Source organism: Triturus cristatus, chromosome 7 (genome assembly GCF_964204655.1).
Source record: "Triturus cristatus chromosome 7, aTriCri1.1, whole genome shotgun sequence".
NCBI lineage: Eukaryota > Metazoa > Chordata > Amphibia > Caudata > Salamandridae > Triturus > Triturus cristatus.
The window spans coordinates 527,395,328-527,406,822 of NC_140590.1; the positions used below are offsets into that span (position 1 = coordinate 527,395,328).

The 11,495-nt window shown below is 41.1% G+C and overlaps 1 long non-coding RNA gene across 1 annotated transcript; it reads left to right on the top strand.

Annotated features, from left to right (window-relative positions):
• The first annotated feature begins 7,065 nt into the window (after positions 1–7,065).
• Positions 7,066–9,990, top strand: LOC146810017 (uncharacterized). The gene is made up of 3 exons (XR_014965623.1): positions 7,066–7,191; positions 7,429–7,496; positions 9,924–9,990. It is a non-coding gene; the product is annotated as an uncharacterized LOC146810017 (long non-coding RNA).
• Positions 9,991–11,495: the final 1,505 nt, after the last annotated feature.

Here is an 11,495-nt window from a genome sequence, read left to right on the forward strand (position 1 = left end):
ATTTTGAAGTTTAGCTTCGAGGTACACAATGTGCTCTACAGGAGTGGCATAATTAGGGGAAGCTGGAAGCAGAATGAAATGTTTTACATTCTGAAACAACCTGAAGAAGAAAGGATGGAACCGTTCCAAGGATCTTCGATCTCTGTGAAGAACAAAAGGCTGTTTGTAACACACAGAACATGATATTCACGAACTCTTCATGCAACGAGCACAGCGATAAGAAAGCAACCTTTGAGAATATATCACGAGCTTTAAAAAAGCCCCCATATGTTTATCAGGAACCAAATTAAGACATTACATTTACTGGTAGAGCAGAGCTCCTAAAACAGAAGGAATCCTCCTTTTAGATTGTCAAGAAACTCATGGGTGGACCGCTGCTTTAAAGAAAGAAGAGCGATTCGTTGTGTTGCTAGAGGGTGTGGTGGCAAACAAACAAGTCAAAACAAAAGATATTAAAGACCTGAATTTGTCACGTGCACAAATCAAAGCAGAATAACCCCACCGTCTCTAGGCAAAGGTAATTGTACTTGGAAACAGGCCATTTAATCTAATGGGGGGTGCCAAGTAGCCCAAGTTTCTCCTGAATCTCTCTTGAATTCCCCAAATATTACATCTACTTCCCCTAGTTCACAAAGTTTTCTGCACGCAGCTTTTCAGGTTAAAATAGGCATCATCAGCCCGCTTTTAATTTGTTTCAAAATAATTCATAGATCACAAACTTTCCTTCTTCATATCCCAGCCACCAAGCAGTACCTAATCTCCCAGTAATAATCTGCATAAACTCACGAAGCCCTTACTAATGATCACACCACACCTCTGTTAATTTAAGCAACCACAAACGGGAAACAGCCTTTACAACAATGTCTTTACCATGCAGATGCAGTGACCATGCAGAGTAATTATTTAAGGTAAGTGTATATAAATGTACATACATACATAGTTATAGTTAGGACTACGTTTTGACGAATCTTCACAAAACGTACGAGAAAAAAAAGTTTTTCCACCTAAGCTCCTTCCTGGAAAGTTTTGGGGTGATCCATTAAGAGATGACTGAGAAAAAGGCATCTTCCTCATTCATTTTTTTATCAGAACTTTAGACGCATCTACCGTAGAAACTGCTGAACGGCTTTACACCAAATTTGGCAGAAAGCTAGATCTTGGTCCAGAAAGAGTGCTTTTTGTGATGTGGTGTATATCCGTTCATTCATTTTTGAAAAATTAGTGCTAAGATACTTTGTATATTTCACACCGCAGAGGATCCGCAGGGTCGACAAATCTCAAGGTAAGATCTGATTGGCTGCCAACAAATCAACAAGGGTGTGCGGGCAGCCGACTGAGGTCTTAGTCCTGAGTCCTACAAAAAAAGTTTCAAAAAAACATAAGGGGCAGGTTAGGAATACCCTGACCTCCTAGGCCTTGTGGTGGGGTCGCAAGGGGCCATAAGTGTTTTTTTTTAATTTTACCACAAATTTGCAGAGGAGTGGCAAATTTGTGCAGAATCACCAAATTCATGGCACAATTACAAAAACAAAGCATAGGCACCCACACTGTTAACATAGCGAATGGCCCAGGATCCAGGCTGGTGCAAAGAAACGTTTGTGGGGAAAGGGCTTGTAAAGTAGGCCCTGGGGCAGGGTCCCCAGGGCCCAGGGTGAGTCTGGGAGGGAGTCCGCACACCCCCTGTCCCTTATTTTAAAATAAGAGTTCTGGGAGATGGGGTCTCCGGGGCCGTAAAGGGTCAGGGAGGTGAGCTGCACACCCCCCTCCCTAATCATTTTTTTTTTAAAAAGGGTGTTCCTGGTGGACATCAGTACACCAAAGTGAATAATAATTGAGTGGCAGGAATCACTCATTTATTATTCACTGCCCCAGCATGGACCGCCCCTTTATGCCCTGCAAGGGCTTTTTTGTTTGTTAACTTTTTAAGTTTGGGGATGCCTCTAGAATAGGGAGGGGCACCACCAAGCATTCTTTAATGTTATTGGGTGGCTGTGGAAAGTAAAGCAGCCCCCCCCCCAGCAACATTAAAAAATAACAGTAGGTCTCCTGGGCCATTAAAACCACGACCCCAGGAGAGCTTACATTATGTTTTTTTAATCACTCCTAGCTGGAGCTCTATGCTCTTCAGCTGAATTGCAAGGCCCCCTGTGGTTGTTTTTATACTTGCATCCTGTGGTTGTTTTTATACTTGCATGTTGTGGCCTAAACATTTTAAAAGAAAGACTCAGGACTCAGAAACATGTTGATTTTTATTTTTTTAAATCAGTCTTTCTGTTCGCATTTTGCAACCCACGAAATGCAATAATAAAAACGATGTTTAAAGAAAAACTCACAGGCATGTTAATATTTTTAATATAAGATTATTAATATTTTTACAATGATCACTATTATTAAACATTGCATTCTGTGAATTAATGAAATGTACACTAGATTAAAATTACTGATAATTTTGGGAGAAACATTATGATAGGGTCACTTTTTATATTTTAATTGTGTGATTCTTTGGCAAAGTAAGTAAGTGCACCTGAGTGCAGCCAGGACCTGCACAAGCTAGAAGGCCATGCGTGGGGTTGGCTTCTTTTATGTGGTTGGACACAGGGACTGGCCGCAGGTTGGCTTAACATATGGCAATAAAATATTACTTTACATTAACAAAAATGCTAAACATTCACTGAAAGAAAGAAAGGTTAAAATGAGGTTATAGTTAGATGAAAATGTCAGATAAACATGCCATTTCAAACATACAAAACCACTCAAATTCACCAGTTATAATTATCTCAGTTATCTATAACTCATGCCCTAAGGTACTTGCAACTCGCGCCCTCACTATGCACTGCTAATTAATCCAAATATTACGTCAATCATGAAATTTTCTATGTCGTTATTGATAATATCACTGCAACATTTGCAATGAAAATATTGATGACAAAACTTTGCAAGTCGGGGGTACGAGTCATAGTTACGTTAGGGCATAATTTAATAGTTTGTGCTTTACTGAAGTGGAGCTTCAACTGGGGCACGTCCTATATTCATATTTTTAAGTGCTTCCCGTTGAGTCCCCAGTTTTGCCAAAAACGTCTACTGAACTGGAGTACTTACATCTGGTTAATTAGTAAGTGCTACCTTGTTTGGTAAATATTTTGTGCATATTCTGCACTATAGCTGCTTAAAGGACCACAGGATAATGTTTCCTGTGACCTTGTGTGCATGTAATTTTGATAATGTGATAACATGAATCCTCGTCAAGAGAAGACGATGATACTATAAAGAGGTGAATCTCCACCAAATAGGGGTACTTCCTCTTGACTAAATTAAGTAAGTAAGTGCTTCTTTATTTGGTGGAGATGCCCTCGTATTTGTATGCATCAATAACAGTCAGCAAAATCAGTTAGAAACGCTCTCGGGCACCTTTTGTTAAGCTGTCCATCACCGTGGGAAAAGGCGGTAAGACCTTTGCAAGCTACTAAGTAAAACGATGAGGGGGGCGTGCAGCCCTCCTCCCCGGGCCGTTATGGGTCCCAGGGACCCAATCCCTTGCGCCAGGCCACAATTCAGTGGGGAAGGTGGCTGCACGCCCCCCCCCTAGGCCGATTTCATCCCAGGAGACCCCATCCCCAGGGGCCCAGCCACATCTCCCACTGGGTGCCCTGGTCCCACTCAGGGCTTCCAGTGTGCATGTTTGGGACCGAGAGGAGATCCTCAAAGCCCCCTTGGTCCCAGCCGGTTCCCTACCTCTTGCGGAAGCTAGCATTTCTCTCACCTCAGGTGGCTGCTGTAAATGCAGCTCCCTGCGTGTGAGAGCAATACTTTCGTTTCTTTCCCTGCCCCATGATAGCGGGCAGGGAAAGAGATAAAAAATGCCCTTAATATGTAACAAAAATCATTGTAAAGGTATGCATGATAAAGGCATATGCGTGGTAGAGGTTATACGTGGTAATGGCATTCGTGTTGTAATACATGCGTGGTCAAAACATGCGTTGCAAAGCAATGCATTCTAACGTCACACAACCCTTTTAAATATCAAGTACCCTGCCTTGTGGGCTATGAGGCCTACATAGGAATTACTTTTTAATATCCAAAACGGATGTTTGAACAGTAAGAAATATTTATTTTCACAGGTCAAGTTGCAGTTTTTACACTGCTACAATCAGGCTTCACAGGGTAGGCCTAAAGCCTTGTTTGCACTCTGTACTGGATTGCACAATAGGTGCTGCAGTACATTGGTGGTATTTAACGTTTAAGCTCAGGGAACACTTTGTATCCTATACTAGGGTATAGGCAAGTTAAATATGCCAGGGGTATACCAATACAACCATGTTTAAAGGTGGAGGGCAGGCACTTTACTTCTTGTTAGGAGGGGTAAAGTGCAGAGAATTTTAAAGCCAGCATACATATACGGTCCAGCAAAATGTAGAAAATCCTGGGTGACCACGCAGAAGAAGCAGATTTCTTACATTATACTAATTCAGAGACTTGCAAAAATGTGTGATGAACCAAATGAAAGCTTCACATTAGAAGCCTTATTTGGCTAGGTTATCCCTTGACGTCTGCTTACCTGGTATTGGTGCTCACCGTCGTCTCAGCATTCTCTCTTTTCTAGTACATTTCTATGAAATGAAACTAAAGGGGTCAAGTTACAGTGATAAGGTAAAGAACACCCGCTATTTCTGTGGTGCTTCCTGGCAGTTTCGTGTATTCAGAATGGACCAATGAGAAAAGGGACAATGTCAGAGACTTGCCACCCTCCCTAGCCTTAAACTTTCGTTCTACAAGGTATCCCACAATTACTTGGGCTTGTTAATAGAAAGGGGCCTAACATTGTGAGGCTTGACTGTATTTTTTTTATTATTTATATTATTACAATATATTTGTTACAATAATATGTTGTGCATTCAAGACAATATCAAGTAAAATATTGCATTGATCTCGATTGTTGCCTTTTACATAGTCAACAGTTTCCAATACATTTTTAAAAATTACAAATATGGTGCGTATACATGTTTTTCATGATAGAACTTTGTCCAATCAGTGAATAGATGGAATTTGAAACATGGCTGTATGACTCGATATAGGCATAAATAGTTGGATGGGTGAGGAATGGGTAGATTAATGTAAGATCCTTATTACAGCTGAAAGGATCAAGCAGGAGGCAGCATGATGAGAAGAAATCCAGGTTTATTGGAGAATAAGAAGAGCCCATCGAAGATCCCAGCCAGTCCAAGTAACAGCCTTCAGTCAATTGAATATAAACAATTCCATCACCTGTGATACTAGGACTAGACTTGGAATCCCTGGTTACCATGGGAGTATGACCTCAGGGGAAGTAAAGAAGCACAGATGCCACACACCTTCCCCCGTTAACACATAAGAGAGAAGAAAGAAAGAAACAAAAAAAAAACATTTCAAGATACATGGTCATTTAAATAATTTGGCCTCTTAACAATCCTAGTGAATAAACATGAAGAAGCAGAATTAGCACCATTAGCATCCATTCCAATTCCTGGATGTTCAGTACATTTTGCCCCTTTGTAGACAGAAACGCTGTTCAAGTTCCAAACTCTGTGATCTTCAGTTCTAACAGCATTTTTGAAAACCTTTATAACTCTTATAGGTTTAGAGAACTTGACTTTGGAACCAGGTTGTCTGATAACAACTAAGTTACCAACCATGACTATAGTATTTTTAGTGGATTTCTTTGAGTCATAGTACAATTTACTAGATAAGCACTTGGCTTCATCTCTCTTACGCCACTCAGGAGGAACTTTATCAGACAAAGTGGAAGAAACAGATTCTTCTAAATGTCTAACCCAAGAAGGTTCAACCAAAGTGCAAGGAGACCTACCTCTCAAAAGAACAAAATTTGATTTTCCAGTCGTGCTATGTGGTGTCACCCTATAGCTTTCAACTTTTTTTAAGACCTCCTCCTTCCAGTTGAGACCAGCAGTTTTGGCCCATGCAATGGTTTCCTTTAACACCCTATTGAACCGTTCCACAGTCCCATTAGACTATGGGTGATAAAGAGAACATTTCTTGTGCCCAATACCATGAACTTTAAGAAAAGCCTCCATCTCGCGTGAGACTAATTGCACACTATTATCTGTAAGAATGGTTTCAGCGTACCCTTCTTTAGCCATAAGAGATTCCGAAAATTTAATAACGCTCACAGTCTCTATGTTAAAAGTAAACTGAACCTGAGGCGACCTGCAAAATAGATCTATAAGCACCATGTCGAAAACCCGCTGACCATTGGAATGAACTGGACCCAGTATGTCTAACGCCACCTCTTTCCAAGGCCCACTGGGAAAATCCCTGATAACCATGGGCTGGACTCTTGTTACTTTCGACTTCTCACTAGTGGAGCATACCAACGAATCCCTCACAACTCTCTCCTCATGCAGGTCCATGTAGTGAATCAGCCACTTTTGTGGTCTGACACCCTATGATGACCCTCAACCACCACCATTCTGTACTGACTTAAGTGTGTTCTGCCTTTTAGTGGAATAGTCTTTCCAAGAATAGAAGGTATGGGATGTTGAGGTGCAGTCTTGTGGGTGGTGGTGCACACATGTGCTCAATGTTGTATACTGAGGGATTTAGTGTATAATGTTATTTGGGTTAGGTGAATTATGACTTTGACCTATTGGTTTTGACGTGGTCTAATGTCATTCTGCCTTCTGACTTTACCTTGCTTCAAACTTTTCTGTGTGCACAGTGGTGCTTGTAAGTTGTGTGGATGAGAATTATAGGTGCTCCTTGCTTTTTTGATTCCATCTTGCTTTGGGCCTTTGTGTGCATGGCTTAACTAACTCTGAAGCCATTTTCTGTGAAGAAGAGGGCATGTTTTGCTTTCCTGCTGTTTTTCGCATTTTACTGACTAGAGAGAACTGGTTCTTATCAGAGGAATGTACATGGTTTGACTTTTAGTCATAACAGGGGCCTGATCAACCCTTGGTCTGACCTTGAAGCAGGCTGGTACTGGCTCTCATGAGAACTAGGGGGCGTGGCTTGCTAGAAGCTTTGCTGTGTTTTGAATGTGTATTTAAAAGGGGAGTCTACACTGGCTCAGTGGAAGTTCATCCGTGGAACAGACGTGTTGCCACGGAAGAGTAGAGGCTGGTGTGACCTCTGAGCTTTCGCCCGGTTCAAGCAATGGACTCCCCTTGAACAAAGTGGGGTGAAATGGAGCATTAGGTGAGGTGTCTCTGCTAATGTCTCTTGATTCTTTTCTGAATTCTTTCCTTTCCTTCTTATTTTCTGATTCTTATATCCATACATATATATTTCTAAATATATATTTGTCTTGATTGATATTTGCAATCATACTATTGATATGTTAGAGTCTGCTATGTTAGGTGCATTTGGCTTACTGTGTGATGCTATTTACTAATAAATACATCCCAGATATACCAATTTGTCTTTTCCTTGTAGCAGGAGGTGTGGACTCTTCTTGGCCAAGTATTCTGTTGTAGAAGGATGGGTGAATTCCCTTCTAGCAGGTAATTGTGTTATAGGAAGTTGGCGCTACTCCTCACAAGTGATGCGCAAATTATTGTTTTCTTGCCTTGCCTTTGGGGGAGTGTTGAAAGTTTGCCCACCTTAGGAAGTGCTGTGTATATGTTATATTCCATAAGTTTGGAACTGATATTCTCTCCCTGGGAAAGTGACGGTACATTCCTTGGTCCAGGGGAGATCTAAGGTTTGTCATTACATTTTTGGCGTAGTCGGCAGGATATGAACATTGATTTAAAAGGGGAAGAAATATGTTTTTGTTTTTTTTAGAAATTGAAAGCAGACTCTTTGATATCAATTGATTTATTTGCATGGGGTTTGCCCATATGATGTGCTGGCTCGTGAAGTGAGCTAATTGTGCTGAGTTAGAATTGGTGTGTGTGTGTGTTTAAGTGTGATTTGTAAAAAGTGCTTATAAATAGCTTGCTACGTGAGGCAGAAAGGGCTGGATCCCTTTCAAGTGTTTGCTAAGGAATGCATATCAAATGTTTTCAGTTGCAAAGTGAATGTACGATGTCAGAGCATAACTCTGAAGCGTGGGACTCCTTCGAGTTTAAAGACTCCGGAGTTGCAATGAAGGGTGTTAATCAGCAGGAGATTAAAGACATTTTAGACAGAGACAGCGGTGTTATTTTAAATGTGTTGGTTAATATGCATCAAACATGTGAGCATTTGCTAACAGAACGTAGTGAGTTGAAAACAGAGCTAGTTGATGCCCAGTTTGAAAATATATCTTTGAAGACAGAATTAAACGTGTACCAGGCTGTGAAGCTGTTTACTTTGACCAGCCAGAATGATTCAGATGTGATAAATGTTACAGAGAATGCAGTCAGTCTACGAGCTACACAGACGGTTTTAATTAATTCTTCTAAGGAGCTTTCTCAGCCAGAAAGGAATGTGCATGAAAGTAAACAGACTAATGTTTTAGGCTTAACGATCACCGGTTGCGGACATAAATTAGACATGACAGTGAATGATACATTTTGCTTCGAAAGAGAAATGCAACAATATGATTTTGAATGTGAACAGCTGATTGTATACAATAAGTCTGATATGTGGTCACTTCATAAACATGAACATTTATTTGGTGAGTTAATTCAAGAGCAATGTGCCCTTTTTAGTTACAGGAAAGTGCAGGGAAATAACCGGTCACTTTTAAATTCAGATGCTGGACAAATGTTGTGCTTTTGCGCACCAACAGATACTGGACAGAACAGAGTTAGAGAAAAAGTGGTTTGCCTATGGGAGATTGCAATGGTTATTAAGTGGCATGTACAGACAGAAAAACAGTTTGCACAGGATTTGATAGAAAGTCCTGAAGTGGAGTTTGAAACACAAGATTTCCCAGTGAAGGTGCCCTATGTTATAAAGGAAATTAATTTGAAACAGTACAGAATGCCAGAGGGGCGTGAAGGGATCAGTGAGATCATTCAGGGCTTGACAGATTGAGGTGGTGACAATTCTTGGTGCATGACAGTTGATTATTGCGAATTGGACAAATATATACCTTCTTTGACTGATGCTGTCCCAGATATTGTTACAGAAGTAGCATGGGACTTGATATGTGACTTTTGATATTGCCAATGCTTTTTTCTTTTTGATATGTCAAGAGCAGTTTAGTTTTTTGTTTTTTTTCATGAGGCGATAGACTAATGTCAGTTAAGTATTTGCTAGAATTAGTTGGACAGAATGGGAGAGCATTTTCAGATTAAAGAATGTGAAGTCTTGCTGGAGGTAAGGAGTGGTTAAAGCCGTTTTTCCTCTCAGACATGTAAAGAGTTGTTCTGGGAGTGGGTCATTTGAAAGCGTCTTTCAGATTGATGTTTGGGAGGCTTGCAATAAGATCATCCAGCAATGCTGAGAAGAGTTCAGGCTTTCTGTGAAGTCCGAGGAGGAATTCCTACGGGAGGGGTCATTCCAGCTCCTCTCCCCGGTAGGCAGGGACAGCTTCATGGAGATAGATGTCTGGGAGGCTTGCAAAAGCGCAGCTTCTCCCCCCCCCCAATGAGGAGAGTCGCAGATAGTCGACGAAAGTTGGCAGGAGTGCAGATCACTCCGACCTTGAAGGAGATAAGGTGCAAGCTAGAGACAGCCGAAGTCTGCTTGTTATGTTTGGCGAGCGGCCAATTGCTGTCCGCAGAGATTTGTGAAGGGGGGCAGCACCTGTGAGGGGTGCAGTGAGAGAAGTGAAAGAAGGACACTGCCCCAGCCCTTCTTGCTGTGTATAGAAAAAGAGAGATTTTACCAAGAATTCAGAGGCTAACGTTGGTAGTTTTTTTTGATAATTCTCTAGTGCTAGAAGAGGGCTATGTAGACAGAAATAAAAATATTGAATTTTTAGAACTGCAAGACTGAAGAAGTGTACTTTTGAAAAATGTTTTTTGCAAGAAGAGTGATGCTTGTTTCTTTTTCAGATTCGCCCAGTTCTCCGCGTGTGAGTGGGACTCCCTTCTCCCGTGTGAGTGGGGCCCTCCCTCCCCCCTCCCCTCTCCCCTTGCCCCCCCCCCCCAAGCCTGGAGTGATCGCCAGACCAGACGGTGGCAGCTGATGCCTGTGGCTATCCAGACTGGATGGGGTCCTCCCTTGTCAAGGAGATACAGCTGCTGATATATACCAGAGAGCATGATGGACTGCTTCTTTCCAAGCAAAGCAGGATCAGCAAAGTGTGGAACTGTTTCCTTCACGTGAGGCCAACTTTACTTGCATGAAGGCTGTGTGTCTTTCACACAGGGTGACTGCTTGCGTGACTGTGAAGAAAAAAAACAAAAAAGACAAAAGAGGGAACTACAGGATGTGCTTTGCCAGAACTGTTTTATCAACGTGAAGTTCAGATGCGATGGGAGACGGCTGTGTGTTTTGTCACACAGAAGGACTGTTTTTGATTTTAGAGAGAAAAAACCGATAGAGACGCTTTGCTGCAATCAGCGTAGATATTTTCTGAGTTAGTGAACAGTAATAACCTGTAGCTGTTGCTACAATATATGAGTTTGGCAGTAGAGTTTCCAGTTTAACCATTAGAGGCATTAGGAGCATTCAAAAGCTTGATTGATTTATTTTGTGTATTCATTTAAACATGTATCCAGATATCTATGAGCTATTTCTAGATGCACCTGAGTTATTGCTTTTACATGTATTTAGAGAATGCAGACTTTACTTGCTCTAAAGTGATTATCATATACTTTTGATGAGTTTTTCAGTTTTGCAATGGAGCATTTCGATCATAGTTGCTTTTTAGTCATGATTTGTTTTGAATTATGTATTTTTGTGTAGCCACTTCAACACATGAGTTGCTGTTTCAACATGTGCTTTTTAGTACTTGTGACTTTTAATTTAGACATGTGGTTTTAAATGGTTTTGCTTTCAATTGAGATATGCAGTGATTTAATGATAGTTTTGTTTTTCAGTTATGTATTTGCTAGATTTTGTTTTTGACATATGTGAATGGTGATGATCAAGGGTCATGGGGTGCAATGTAGTGAATCAGCCACTTTTGTGGTCTGACACCCTATGATGACCCTCAACCACCACCATTCTGTACTGACTTAAGTGTGTTCTGCCTTTTAGTGGAATAGTCTTTCCAAGAATAGAAGGTATGGGATGTTGAGGTGCAGTCTTGTGGGTTGTGGTGCACACATGTGCTCAATGTTGTATACTGAGGGATTTAGTGTATAATGTTATTTGGGTTAGGTGAATTATGACTTTGACCTATTGGCTTTGATGTGGTCTAATGTCATTCTGCCTTCTGACTTTACCTTGCTTCAAACTTTTCTGTGTGCACAGTGGTGCTTGTAAGTTGTGTGGATGAGAATTATAGGTGCTCCTTGCTTTTTTGATTCCATCTTGCTTTGGGCCTTTGTGTGCATGGCTTAACTAACTCTGAAGCCATTTTCTGTGAAGAAGAGGGCATGTTTTGCTTTCCTGCTGTTTTCGCATTTTACTGACTAGAGCAGGGGTACTCACAAACTTTCTCTCGGGGGCCAAATTTA